This window comes from Triturus cristatus, chromosome 4_1 (assembly GCF_964204655.1).
Source record: "Triturus cristatus chromosome 4_1, aTriCri1.1, whole genome shotgun sequence".
NCBI lineage: Eukaryota > Metazoa > Chordata > Amphibia > Caudata > Salamandridae > Triturus > Triturus cristatus.
The window spans coordinates 1,199,074,678-1,199,089,309 of record NC_140585.1 but is presented as its reverse complement, the minus strand read 5'-3'; the positions used below and the strand labels follow the sequence as shown (position 1 = coordinate 1,199,089,309).

At 44.4% G+C, this 14,632-nt stretch overlaps 1 protein-coding gene across 1 annotated transcript in view; it reads left to right on the top strand.

Annotated features, from left to right (window-relative positions):
- The window catches only part of GALNT6 (polypeptide N-acetylgalactosaminyltransferase 6), a 245,689-nt gene that overhangs the window by 24,291 nt on the left and 206,766 nt on the right, over nucleotides 1-14,632 (top strand). The gene's annotated exons all lie outside the window — the stretch shown is intronic.

Sequence of the window (14,632 nt, the reverse complement as noted above, 5' to 3'; positions counted from 1 at the left end):
GCAGCACAACTTTGCATAAATGGCAATCATGACATGTAAAACAAGCATTGGCATAGCCAATAGGTCTCACTTTTGGAACCTTATAAGTATTTAGTTATGCAGCACAATATCCTTGGTGCAACAACATCAACTGTTGCATGCCTAAACACTTATAAGAGCCCAAAAGCGAGACCTATTGGCTATGCCAATGCTTGTTTTTTTTAATTCTATGTCTTTATTTCTAGAGCGTCCATTACTGCACGCGACTCCACGTCAGTGTCCTGCATATGTACCTGGGCACTGTGTGAGCAAGATGTACACTTCACAGCCTCTTACAAAATTAGTTTTCTTTTCCTCGTCACATGCAGTTAGGGTTTCAGTACCATCCGTCCGAAGGTGAAATGTACCAAACAATTTAAGAACAGTAGATGTAGCAGTCAGGATAACGTACATGCTTCATGGCTAAATACTTATAAGGTCCCAAAGGCGAGACCTATTGGCTACGCCAAAGCTTGTCTCTTATTTTTCGCTCGTCGCCGTCGTTGCATTATCTTCTTAAGGATGAGCATTTCTAAGCAGATTTGAAGGATTGGGCCTCTTGAGGTGGTGACCAAATTTGACATGGCGAAAAAAGATTTCATCTTTAAAAAAAAAAAATAATGTATCTTTGCAGAATGGAAGAAGTTCTCACCGTTATCTGTGGTACTCAGGATACCAGGGGCTGAGTCAGGGTTTGTAGCATTGTACAGAATCTTGAAGAGTTTCCTGGCTCATATATGTTTGCCACGTTTATTTCCATTCTGACGAAGGCCTCTTTAATTCCAAGGTATATTTTTGTACTGAAAAGCAATTCAATGTTGTGTCCTGATGGACGTGGGCAAAGAATATAGAAGGACAATTAAGAGAAGGAGGAGCACAGGTGGGACAGTGAAGGAAGAAAGACATGAGAGATATACATAGGTTTATAGAGAGAGACTGTGTGCATCATGAAGATTCCTCTACAGAACTTAGGCCACACTTGTGTAACTCCTCTATTACTTGTTAAAAGCAAAAGCTATGTATATCATACTAAGTTTTCACTAGTGATGTATTAGCCCTAGTTTGCGATAAAACCAGCTATTCCCACCAAATATCAAACAATTTGAGAGGTATACTTATCACATTGTCTTTAGTGGTGCTATTTTGCAGTGAGTTTTTGTTAATGTTCTTGAAATTCAGTGACTAAATCCCCTTTCGGTTAAAAGGTTTGTCACTCCTATTTGAAAATGTATATAGCAGCGGTTTCTGCCTTAGGACGTGGGAGCGTTGCCCCACTCATTATTTTGCCCCCCTTATAACATGTGAATAGAAACAAGTGTTGTGCACTTAAACAGAGAAACTTTAAATTACTTAAATCCGCCTGGACAGCGCGACCACAAGTCAGCATTCCATTCAGCCCCAGCAGTGGCTCTGAAGGGGGTGGGGCTTCAATGAGTAACAGACATACTGGTGGGTGGCAACGAGCGCATGGCAGCTAGGTGACAAAGTGCGCATGTCAGGTTGGAGGTTCCCTTTCTCGGCCAGCCTGACATGCAATAGAGTCTTCTCAGTACTGCTCATAGTGAGTGGGGGTTGCACAAAACTGCAGACCCCCAGTCACCTAATGAGCAGTGAATTGGCCTGCTTAAGCCAGGGATTGCAGCATAGTAGCAAGGGAGCAGTGTCTGGATTGGTTGAGGAACACAGTTGCCAGGCCTAGTGTAGGCCTATGGTCTGGTGCAGAGTTTGTGCACAGGGCTCCTTGTCCGGGGGGGGGGGGGGAGCATGACCATTCATTGTATTGGCTTATTGTGAAGCCAAACAGTGATTGGCCATTTCTGCCATTGCTGGGCAGGGCTGATCGGCCAGCCTTTCACCGCTGACAGGGGGAGAGATAGTCAGACCACACCCTTATCTCATGCTGCTGTGGCCAAGGCAATCTTGAGTCACGGAGATCTGGAGGCTTGGAGTGGACACTACTTTGGGAGTCTCGAGTGAAGTCACGACTTACAGCCAGCCACTTGTAAGCAAGTAGGTCGGTGGCACAATAATGCCTGTCGGATGGTCTGTCTATCTGACTTTCTGACTGCCTGGCTTTTTTTTGGCTGGTCTATATGTCTGCCTGTCCATTTCCCAGTCTGTCTGACCTCTTGGCTGCCTGTCTGCATGTTATCCATCCAGCCTTTCTCTATCACTTTCTTCACCACCCCCCCCCCCCCCTCCAACCCCCCCCAGCTATTGAGAGCATGCAGGACTCAATTAAAATGTGAAGCATTCAGACAGCACAATTGTAAATTGTAAATCGGACCGTTGCCATCATGAAATTACGTTCTCAGCACTGGGCAAATTGAGAACATGCAAGACTAAATGAAAACGTAATACATTCAGATGGCTTAATTGTAAAATGTATGTCGGCCATTGCCATCATGAATTGAATTTTTCAGTGCTGCAAGCGGTTAGATTAAGTGGCCAGGGCATATGTACATATAATTGGGCAACAGTAAGCAACAAAAGGGTGCATATGATTGCGTGGAGACACGTTGTTGCATAGAGCATGCAGAAAATAGAATGTGATGGTGCAGGAATTAGTATGATAGGTAGCAGAGAAAAACACACAACCATGTGGGGCATGCATAAGCTGAAGTAGTTGAAATGCTAAGAAATAATCACCAACAAGACAGGGCATATAGTCCAAATAATCTGATGACAATGGCACGTTCAATTCTGTTGTTAAATGGGCGACAAGAGAGGAAGTAGAAACATAATTAATTCAAATCGTTGTTTGCAGAAGCAGAGTGCATGTCACTGAAGAAAACAAGTTGCAAATCAAACTTCATAAGTAATGTGTTGATCCAGTGAGACAGTGGCATGTCTACGAGGGCAAAGCCTTATTAAATAGCCTCAAGATGCATCAAGAGGTAAACAAAATGCACAACTAATTACACGCAAAACATATCACTCCAGTGAGACAATGGCATATTTAAGAAGGCAAAGCCCAAATGCATCGCCTCAAGATGCAATAAGTAAAACCTACCGATGCCGTGCGGCCTGCTATCACATCTGCAGAATTTCACACAGAGTAAAATGAGCGCCGTTCCCCTTATCCTCTCTATAAAGCACAGAAATGCTCGTACTGGATGGGGCCCTTGGTTTCTAAAATACCGGGGCCTGCAAAGGGCCTAGGCTGCCCTGTTTTTTTAGGTAAAACAAAATGGAGAATTCGTATAAAGCTATCAGCCCAAGTTAGTCACGAGCAATAACTGGTGCTGTGCCCTGCTCTCAGCTCCCCTCTCCTCTAAAATGCTCTTTTCCTTTCACACCTCCAGTGTGCCTGCTTCTCCTGGCTCGTTCCTTCCCAGCCGCTGGTGCCTGCAATGCACATGTAAGTAATCGTACAAATTACTTCACGTCATTTGACCATAAAAGGCATCGAAGTCATTCAGTAACTTGTAACGAGGTCCTCGAGCTCATGAATTCCAACATTTATTTGGTATTTATTGAAACATAGTACTAATGAGCGCTCCAATGCATGGAATACAGAAGCTTGCTTTCCATGCACATGCTCGTAGACATGTATGCGCAAACTTGTTCAATGTGCCAGGCGCATATGTGCGCACTCACACACATCTGCACAGACACGCAAACCTGTTTACCAAGCCAGCCAGGTGTAAGTGCTTTCACGCGTGCACACAACCTGCCCTGAAACGGCTTCAATTTTCCTTTTGTATGGCCTGCTCCCTATTTGGTCGCTGTTCGTGTCCTTAAGAGGCCTTGCCAGGATACACGGTCTGAAACTGGGTGCCAAGGAGGGTTATATGACCACTAGAGACCTCAGGTAAAGGCCTGAGGAAGGAACCAGAGGCAGTAGGGCACTAGAAGACGGCCAGCCTCCAAACTAACATGTATAACACAGTGAAGACCGCTTCTAGAGTATGACCGAGTATATGTGAAGAGAAAAGTGCTAAAGTGGGCACATTACAAAAAAACACGGACTGGCATCACACACCACCTGGTGTCATGCTTCATCATGTGCCAGTCCTCGCCCTCCAAAAACCGCGTTTGGTGGAGGACGGGCATACACCTAAAGATAGGGATGCACTTCTAAACTAAGTGGGGGCCCAGAGGGTAATGTGAGTTTAAAAAGCCATAATAGTGCACCTGACAACTTTTTATTCTAATGTGGTGACTAGATGGAAATAAAAACATAAGTGCGGTGAATAGGGACCTTAATTATCCCATCGCCGCTGTGTCAAAGGTCGACATGTTTCTGCCAGTTGTCCAAAAAGGTACGTGGCATTCATCAGGACCAAATAGAAAAAGGGAGTGCTCCTAGTCTGATCAAATAGCATAATAAGACAACTCCTCTTTCCCAGTGCTAAACCATCGCCGGGGAGGATGGACGTATAATCTACAGGTGATTCCGTGGAGAGCGCACCTTGACGAAGTAAGTGTGCGAGTGTATGAAGAAAGAAGGCCTTTGCAGGACATCTTCCTGAGATGGCCCACAGTGTTTTCCGCTAGCATGCCTCTGATTAGCCACTCTCTTGTATTCCCTAGAGTTTGACTACAGGGGCTCTCCTCATTCCAACTCCCATGGGGCAAGTAGGTTGAAAGAGCAGGGTAAGACCACGGATAATGTTTTATTATGCTATTTTTGTCAGAATGAACACAGATGTCTGACACTGTATAGCTCACCTTATAGCCACACACTACAGTTTTACGTATGCGTATGGCTCATGATTGTTTTGACCGAGTTTATGTTTTTTAGTAAAATCTACACATTTTCATTATTGTTTGTTTGTGTGTTTTCTCTCTTCACAGGTTAATGTACCCTCTTAGTGTTGAGTGACCATAGGTCACCACACGCAGTGGATAGTCGTTGATCAGACTAGGAGCCCTCCCTTTTTCTATTTGGTCCTGATGAATGCCACATACTTTTTTGGACAACTGGCAGAAACATGTCGACCTTTGACACAGCGGCGATGGGATAATTAAGGTCCCTATTCACCGCACTTACGTTTTTATTTCCATCTAGTCACCACATTAGAATAAAAAGTTGTCAGGTGCACTATTATGGCTTTTTAAACTCACATTACCCTCTGGGCCCCCTCTTAGTTTAGAAGTGCATCCCTATCTTTAGGTGTATGCCCGCCCTCCACCAAACGCGGTTTTTGGAGGGCGAGGACTGGCAGACGATGAGGCATGATACCAGGTGGTGTGTGATGCCAGCCGGTCACTTTTTGTAATGTGCCCACTTTAGTACTTTTCACTTCACATATACTCGGTCATACTCTAGAAGCGGTCTTCACTGTGTTATACATGCCAAGGAGGGTTTGCACAAGTCATGACATTTCCAATGTAGCAATATTTGATGTACTCATCTGTGCTTGGACTACAAGCACGGATGAGTATATCAAATATTGCTACTTACATTATGAATTGCTCTTGTCATTCCACAATGCATTAAAGAAATTAAACAACACAAAAAGGCAATCCTGCTGTCGAGCCTGGCTAAACAACTTGCCTTCTTTGCTAGGCACCACTCACAGAAAATGTGCAAATCTTTCCAAATAGCAGTCAAAGGCAAGATGGATTACAATGACATCTGTTGTGATGCATTGCGTGTATGTATTGTTTCTTTTGTGATATCTGTGTTTGTTTTCAGGTGAGGTCGACTTAGCCTTTCATTTGTGTCGTTGATAAAATGAGTATCGTTCAGTTTGGCACTAATAACTGTTAATGAGTGCTATAAATAACTTGGTAATGTACTCAGCATTGTTATCTCAAAGTCTGTTATGAAGCTCTGTGGTTTATATTAAATAAGCAGCTACATACATTATCATATGAAATCTCGTTATTGATGTCTTTACTACACTTACACAATTGCTTTATGAACCTTCTTGCTTTCTCAAATTTGCTTGAAAATGCACCATTTGCCCACTTTTTTTTCTCAATTTTTTATTGGGGGGTGGGGGGGGGGTACCCCACCCTCCTGAACCTCCCTTATGCCAGTCAGGTGCAGTCGCCACAGTGCCCTCAACCACAACTTTTACGCCTCACCACTTGCAAATGTCATTAGCCGCCACTGAATGTATTTTATGGTCCTCAGACCATACCATCAAAAGAGGCATTGTAAGATCAAGATAAAAGAGAGACATCCAGGGTGAGAGAGAGCGAGCGAGCAGAAGAAACCTAGTAGTATTTTGAAGTGAACAAAATGTTAACTTGGATACTGGGTTGCTTCTTTATGTAGCACTTTAAACCACCATAAGCTTACCTCGAAGCAGTGAGAGCAGATGAATGGTGAGGAAAAATAGAAAAGAGGGACCAGGAGAAAGGAAATGAGACAAGACAACAGGATTAAGGGAAGACCTTTGTGGAGGGAAAGGCCTTTCTCAAGACATGGGTATCTAATCAGAGTCACAGTGCTTTCTGGTAGCCGCCTTTAGGTACCCGACCAACAGAAAGGAAGGGATTGAACAGAGAAATGGAAGAAAGGCACATCACAAGAAAAGAGGAGTTAGACTGAAGTTTTATTGAAAGAAATCCACGAATGCTAGAGAGCTAGAAATCACTGTGCATTGCTCTGGACATTCAAATGCAGGCCATAGAGCCATTGGGACGCAGTAGTCTACTACAATAAGTATATTTACCTGATGGAGAAATTGCTGGGGTTCTGGGAGGATACTGACCACTGCAGTAGAGAAGTCCAATCTTTAACCATGCTCTGAAGTGTGGAAGGCAAAGAGACAGGTTAGCATATTGCCTATCTTTGAAAGCGAAAATACTAAATGCTGGTATGTACTGTCTGGTAGTACATAGTTCCTGCTTGGTAGAGCAGTACTCTGCCTTTGAAAATGCAATGAGGTTGGGTTTAGGATTTCCAGCCCCATTTTTCCCTCTTTCCTGTATGTGTCAACCAGCAGGGGACTGTCCTCTGCCAAAGTGGCGGGGCGGGCCGGAAGAGGGAGCTGGGGGAGATCAATGGACAACATAAGATGAAAAATAAAAATAACGTACCTGATCGCCACTTCCGTCCGCTCCATCGTGCTCTTCCTGCTTCTGGGGCAGGCTCCCAGACTACACTGCGGTCAATCATGACACTGCATGAAAGCAGCATCAGGATTTGCCTGAGTGCTACAACTTTGCGCTCCCAGGCAGACTCTGAGCCTGTGCCTGCTTTCTCCAGCCCCAGCAACGCAGCCGGGGCTGGATAAAACTTCACTGCGCATGAGGGTTTGGCTGGCCTGAAACGGCATGCCAAACCCTCATACGCAGAGAAGGGTCATGGGAGTGTGGTACCACTCAGGCGCGCAACACCCATTGGGCTCACTGGGCTTCAGCCCCCCCGTCATGTGTGTCAGCCCGGCTGAGACAGCCTCGCGGGCTGGCGTCCGTCTAATTGCAGCCAGACCTGAGTACTTGACAGGTCTTTAAAAGACCATTTATTCGTTAATGAGGCTTTTGTTGTGTTTTCAACGCTTCTTACAGCCACTCTGCCTATGGCTGGAAGACTTAGCCCCCCCCCCCCCCGAAATCGTTTTCAGCCCCCCCCGAAATTTGGCTCTAGTTGCCCGCCTGCTACCACTCCCTCACCACAGTGTAGCCCCCCTGGACCCGCCCCCAAAACTCGTCAGAGTCCTGGGGGCAGGTCCCAGGGGATTAAAATAAAACGATAATAAAACGGGTATAAAACCAGTTTTATGTGTGGGTGGTTGTGGGGGGGGGGGGGGGTTTGGGGTGGCGCTCCTCCGCCCTAATGGAGGGGCCACCGCTGGTGTCCACACAATAGAGCCTAGTATGACAGCAACAATAGACCCTAGTATTTAAGCACACATGCATTGCTCTAGTCTAAAAAAACATTCCTAGAGTTCTGTTTCGGCCTTCTGCAATAACGTTGTTATTTTTTAGTTTTGTTATGCTAAGACTAAACATTCCCCACCAAAATCTATTTCATGATCCTTTCGCAGTGCATAACATTTCTAGTGAAATGCGCTCACCATCCGGCATGGACACTGACATTTTGCGCCTGGTTTCTTTGCTTCATTTGAGTTTCTCCATCAAGCATTTTTCAAAGTGTGGGATGCATTTCAGTCAAAGGGTAGGAAAAATCATTTCAGAAGCAAGACTATTTCATGGGAGCCGGAACTAAGGGTTATGGTTTAGTTACATGGAATACAGCTTCAACAGCAGTCTATGTATTCTAGAGCCTGGACATTCAATATTCTGCAGCCTGACATCATTTTAATAAAATCATATGCTATAAACCTATCCTGCATATGGATCATAAAAATATTGTGGTCAGGCAGATCCACATTTAACATATAAACGAGGATGATATTCCTTTTATTGGCTCTATGCTCCCCCCTCAGCCAATAAAAGGAGGGTGAGCAACAGGTCAGCAGGCATCAGAGGTGTTAAATTCCACCATAGCCTGCCTTTTGACAAAAGACTAGATAAAGAAATATGCTTAAGCTGCACAGTCCTCAATACTTTTACAAAACTTTGTTTGTGGGTGTAGAGATGCTCAAGTAGTTCTAGTGGGTGGAGACTATTGCAGCTGACCTAGTGTGTTTTAGAGTGCGATAGAATTGTGATCTGGTAAATGCATTACCAATAAAGCAAAATTGTAAGGAATATGCTCTTAATGCACCATTATCCAACAAATTTGTGAAACTATCCTTTGGGGGTGTAGGAGAAGGAACTCAAATAATCCTCCTAGGCTGAGAACACTGCAACTTGCCGTCTATGTTAAGAGTATACCCGTTGCTGAGAATTGCGTCAGAATCTAGAAGCCACAGTTCTTCACCCAGCTAGGTCTACTAACCGAATATGTGTTAAAATCCAACATTTGTGATCTTGCTACAATTTCTCTAGGGAAAGTCCTAAAATCGTGTCAATGTAGTTAAGTTGTGAACTACTTGGGGCCATGTTACTGGCCCAGTGTTCTACAAAACACAATATTTGGCACATTGTCCAAAAAACTACCTTTCATGTGACTCAGCGAAGGGAGCCATATAAGTCATTTAATCTCAAATTCTTCTGATGGGTGCCTCCACTCCCATTCCTAGCCCCCCCTAACACCCCCAGAGGTCGAGGCTAGTTGCACCCCTAGTCCCACCTGTTATTGGATGACACATAGACCTCTCCATCAAGAGGTATCTTGCAGTTATCCTACCCTGGGAATTGCTGAGTACACAAAGATCCATGCAGAAGGTGCTTTAAACCACTATGTTAAAATGTAGCCTCTTCATTACCATTATGTAAGCTAGACCATGAACTTGGTCTGCGGCTGTTTCAGCTGGGCCAAAAATAAAGGGCATAGGCACCTGCAAATTATCAATGCAGGCCAAGTCTCTTGGGGAATTACTGTATCAGTATTGAAAGTTATACCAATCTTGGAAACGGGTAGCTATTTTTGTTTTTCTTTATCTGTTCATATTTTTTTGGGTTTGTACAAATAATTAGAAAAAATTCAAGTGGTTTCAATGTACTGTAAACATTAATGGTGGTTTATGACGTTGGGGGATGGAAAACCCAAGTCTGAGTATAATTGAGTTCTGTATGATTTTTATTTCAGATGACTTTCCCTCTTGTTTCTTTGTACTGGTGTGGTTTAAGAGGGGAGGGGGGGGGGGGGGGCAACGGGTACTCTGTTAAGTCATTGTGTTCTGAATTAAAGTTGGGCATGCCAAGATAAAGTTAAACTCTCCATTGGTGCAGTAAAATGGAATTTCTACAGGAGTTCACCAAAAGCGACATCTACATTTATTGTTAAATGAGGTATTTGGTTTTCTAGTGAGTTGTACCAACAAAATAGTCCTGTGTCATTTTTAGGTCAAGCCTGGGCACCGCATGCGCTGCTCTGCAAGCCATGCTGTATTTGGAGTATGTACTTGAAGCCCCGCCCACTCCACCCATATTTGTCATTGTCCTTCGTAAATGCTGGCTTCTGATTTGTTATTATGCTTGTTAGTCCCTCCTTAGTACCGCCTTGCCTTAATTTGTAACCTCCCATGAGGACTGGCCCTTTTACTTTGGTTGTTACATGGTACGTCTTCTTTAGCCTGTAAACACAATTCTCTTTAATGAGTTTCTGTTACTGCAGGAGGGTTTCTCGTGCGCAGTTGTGACCACCGGCTGGTTTATTTAACTTGTAGCAAACTGGGAGCCATGGGAGACAGAAGGGGGCAACTCAGCGATGCCTTCAAGCATTTGGAATGCAATAGGTCTTGCTTTTGCGAGAGTTTAAGCTATTGGCATTGTAAATGACAATGCCTTTTATTTATGTTTTAAAAACCAAAACATAAATGAAAGGCATTGTCGTTTACAATGCCAATAGCTCAAACTCGCGTAAATGTGAGACCTACTGCATTGCAGATGATTGTTTTAAAGTGTGTTGCTCTTTTGTGAGGGTGGCGCTGTGGAACTGCTGCTGCCGAATTCAGGGCCCAGTGCGGCCTCACCGGAAAGAGGGCAGCCGGTTCTCATCGAGCCATGCTGCGTCCTTGCCTCCACTTGGCTCAAACTGCTGTTTTCGAGCCCCCACCTCGACCTCTACCGACGTGTCTTGCCTGGTCTTCCTTCACCCTGGCCACGCCCACAGAACACGCCTTTTAAAGTGTGGTCTTTGGCAGATGGTTCTCCCACCAGTGACTTGAGAGACCTGGTTCATTCTCTTCTAGAGGTTTCTTGTGTGAGGTACTGAAGCAGGAGGGAGGAGGGCAGGTCTTGTGACCGCAGACCAAAAGTCTTGCCTAGAAGAACTTGGCGTTTAATAGGAACGGCATCTTCCTGGGGTAGCTACATCTGTGGGGTTAGATATTTATATCCCTAGAATGCTTCTTAAAACTCCCTGTGATTTAACCAGTCTGACTACTGGGTTTCTAAAATTTAGATTGGCCTTACCTTTTGACTGTTTTAGAAGATGGTTTTCTGAACCAATTACATGTCACTTACATGTCACTGTTTGAGAATATTCTACAGACTGGCACTTCTTGAGGGAAAAAAATGTTTTAAATTCATCCTCAAAAGTAGTCGTTCTCATGGGTCAAAGGTTTTAATGTGGCTTTCGCTTGCTGCCTTTGCGATCTAAATTGAATGTTCCCATTACCCATGAGTCCAGTCCTTTTAAATGCCTAAAGAAGACAAGTGGACGGGCTAACTCTTTATCAAAAAAACAACTGGAGATGGAGGGTGTGGCCTTTTCAAAGAGAGACTGATTGAAAATCGATGTCTGCATTGTCTGTTGTCTCCACTGCTGGTAGACTTTGTACTTGTACTGTTTTTTACAGCACTGTTCATGGACATAATGCTGTCACATGATTGTTGTAACAGAATTGTTTCAAAGAAATCAACAGTACTCATTTATTGGGTCAAAGGTTATGTGATGTCATTTTCTATCATATTCTTGAAGGACAAAAGTAGGTGTGGTGAGATTTTTCACTGCCTCTGTGTTCTTGGTGAATGACAAAGCTGCAACGGAGTCCAGTTTCTCATTACTGGTGCCTTAGAAAAATACTAAAATAAATAAAACGATGGGGTCAGAATAGCACTTGCCCAACAAAACAAGTAGGGGGAAGCGGGGACTGAGGTAAAGGGCCTGTATCATGTCTATTTTCTCCATTGCAAATGGACTCTGTGGAACTGCCTCACAAAGATGTTGCTCTGACTTAGTCTTCCTGGAGTACTCCTGGCTTACTTCTGAAGTTCAGGACTAATGCAGCACTTACTCATAAGCAAAAACGGAACATTGAGGCCTAATGTCTAGTCATTTTTTGGGCGTGGTGTATTTCTTTTGTTGTTTTTTTTTACCTTCGCCAAGTTTCATGAAGCCTTTTTGTAGGGCATTTCTCTCAGTTTAAAAATAATTGAAATTTTAAATCTGTGTTTCCCAACATACCCCACCCTACCAAAAACGGTCAGGATTTTCCCGGCTTATGAATCCCTACTTTTACAGCCATACTTTGATGTATTTATTCTTTTTCTATTTGAAAAAGAGTGCTAAACAGCCGTGTTATATTGTCTCTTTGCTTTGACTCCTGTTTGCAAATCCAGCGTGCTGTGGCGGTGTCGGGGTGCAGTTTGCGGAACAGACCGCAGTGTATGACGACCAACTCCCACTCTGATTACTTGGAAATGCCTCTGCTGACTGTCCCGCCCTTGTGTACGCAGGCTGATCCTCAAATATGAGTCTACACTTCTGAGAAATCTTACTTCCTAGGAGCAGTCATTTACAAATAATAGGTTTGGAAAACGTAATGTCGGGAACGAAGAAATACCATTATTATTTGCACTGTGACACCACAGATCTAGCACGAAATTGTGTGGCCTTTTTCTTTAATTTAATTTCCCATGCACAGGCGACCTAGGGTAAAATTATTGATGTGCTGGATAGAGTTGCGCCGGAAAAATTATATCGGTAGTATAGTCCAGCTGTAATGTCTCTAGTGGGTCCTTTGCTTCTCTGAGCATTTATTCAACTGCACCTGCTATACCACTAGAGCAGCTCTGCTCCAGGCTGGATATTTGGTGTTATGTTCAACCTGTTCTGGAATATTTAGGGTAATGTGTCCTCCTTTTATATAACATTTTGGGTGGGTGTTCTAAAAGGGTGGCAGGAATCTTCAGTCAGAAACGGACATTTTGTTGAGTTGTGTTGGAAATAGGCTGCATGCGTTTTAATTTAATGTTTTACTTTTGTTGACGTTGGCTATTTTCCATTTGACCTGTCCTTTAACGGAAAACAGTGGTTTGAATTCTCCTCTTGTTGCAGTTTGTATGTCAGAGTCCGGAAGTCACAAGTAAGGTGACCCCCACAATAGTGTGGGTTTCTGATATTACAGTTCAGACGGGTTGTGCCCTAGTAGTGTGACAGGATTCTTCTCCCTTTTGGCACAGGACCACCAGTCATTTGCATACATCTTTTCTTTGCTTCCGAGGGCATAAATGAGTTTAAAAAAAACTGTGATGTAACATCTTTCAGAGAAATTTACAATGTTCGGTTTGATTGAAGCATTTCCTCCCGTCAGGTGTGCGGTCTTGTCGATATTGCTACTTGTACAAAGTGCACTGACAACTGAGCGGGGGCAAAGCTTGATTTGCATATGCTTTGTCCTGGTCTGTAATGGCGGAGAACGGTTGCAAAACAATGGACCGGAAGATGCCCAAACTAAGTACCAGTGCTTCAGACTGCTGGAAGCTTTTTCATCAGTCACCTCTGTGTTGCCTAAGCATTGCCAATTCGTAACTGCGTGCACAGCCTTCCTGGTTTCAGATAATCTGTGCTGAAATGTCGTAACATTCAGGACTAAAGCTGGGGACAGACGTCCAACCCAGCCAGTAGAGCAAGTCATTACACTGCCAGTCCACAAATGGATCTATTTTATCCAGCCAGTGGCTCACTGCAGGTGTGCTGGCTCAGCCAGCCTTCTTTCCAATATTCATAAAACAAATACCATTTAGGTTTGGTTTAAAAGTTGTTCGTTTACTATTATTTCCTTCAAATTGCCCACTTCAAACAGTGAGTGCACATTAACATCCACAAAACTCCAATGGAAGAATTTGCGCTTGTCATTTTTTAGGTCGAGCCGAAGGGCAGCGCACATGCGCTGCTCGCTCTGCGAGGCATGCTGTATTGGAGTATGCACTGAAAGCCCCTCCCACTCTCCGCCCATATTTGTCATTGACTTGTGCCATTGTCTTTCATAAATGCTGGCTTCTGATTCGTAAGTAAGCATGTTAGTCTCTTCTTGGTAAAGCCTTGTCTGCATTTGTTACCCCATAATGACTGGACCTTTTACTTCCATTGTTACACAGGCTGCGTTACATGTGGGTGAGCACTATGTTGTTTATTGACTATGGGGACAAACCATGGCGGCGGCTTTTTTGTATTTGCAGCATGTTCACTGCTTTTTAGGTCTCGCCTGAGCCAGCGCATGCACTGGTCTCGCGAGACATTAGTAGGTGGGTTTAGAAAGTGCTACCCACATTTTTGTGCTGGCGACAAGATACAGTGCACGATGGCGTGCACACGCACAGCTGCTCCCTGCATTCCCCCCCTCCCTTCTCGCCCAGCCATCTGCTTTTCCTGCACCAGCCTTCAGCACCATACCCCTCCCCCCGCTGCTGCGCGCGCATCCCTAGCGTGCGTGATCGCGATCAGTTTCGCTTTAAGAGTGATCGCGATGAGGGATTGTCAGTGTGTAAGGGGTAATTCAGAGTGCGTCGTTGTATACACAAAGCAAGCAGCACAGATCCACTCACCTTCACAATCTAACGCCTGACAACCGCCGTCCGGGAAACAAGAAAGGAACAACAAACCAAGCATGACTGACCCTACACTCGCCATTACAGCACTTCAGTTAGACTCGGAAAACGAACAAACAGTTTCGCCCCTTTCCCCAATGATTGTGTACTGCTCTATCACTCTAATCCCACCCCACTCTTCTCCGTGGTCTGTCTACTGCTATAACCCTGCCTCCTTCAATACCCTCTGTTTCCCCTTCTCCTGCCCGCGAGCTGCTCTACATTCTAGACCTGCCCATTCCATATCCTCGTGCCTCTTCCTGTCCATGTGCTGTTTTGCTATCCTCATAGCCCCGCCCTTCTTCATCATTCCCAGTGCTGATCTAGA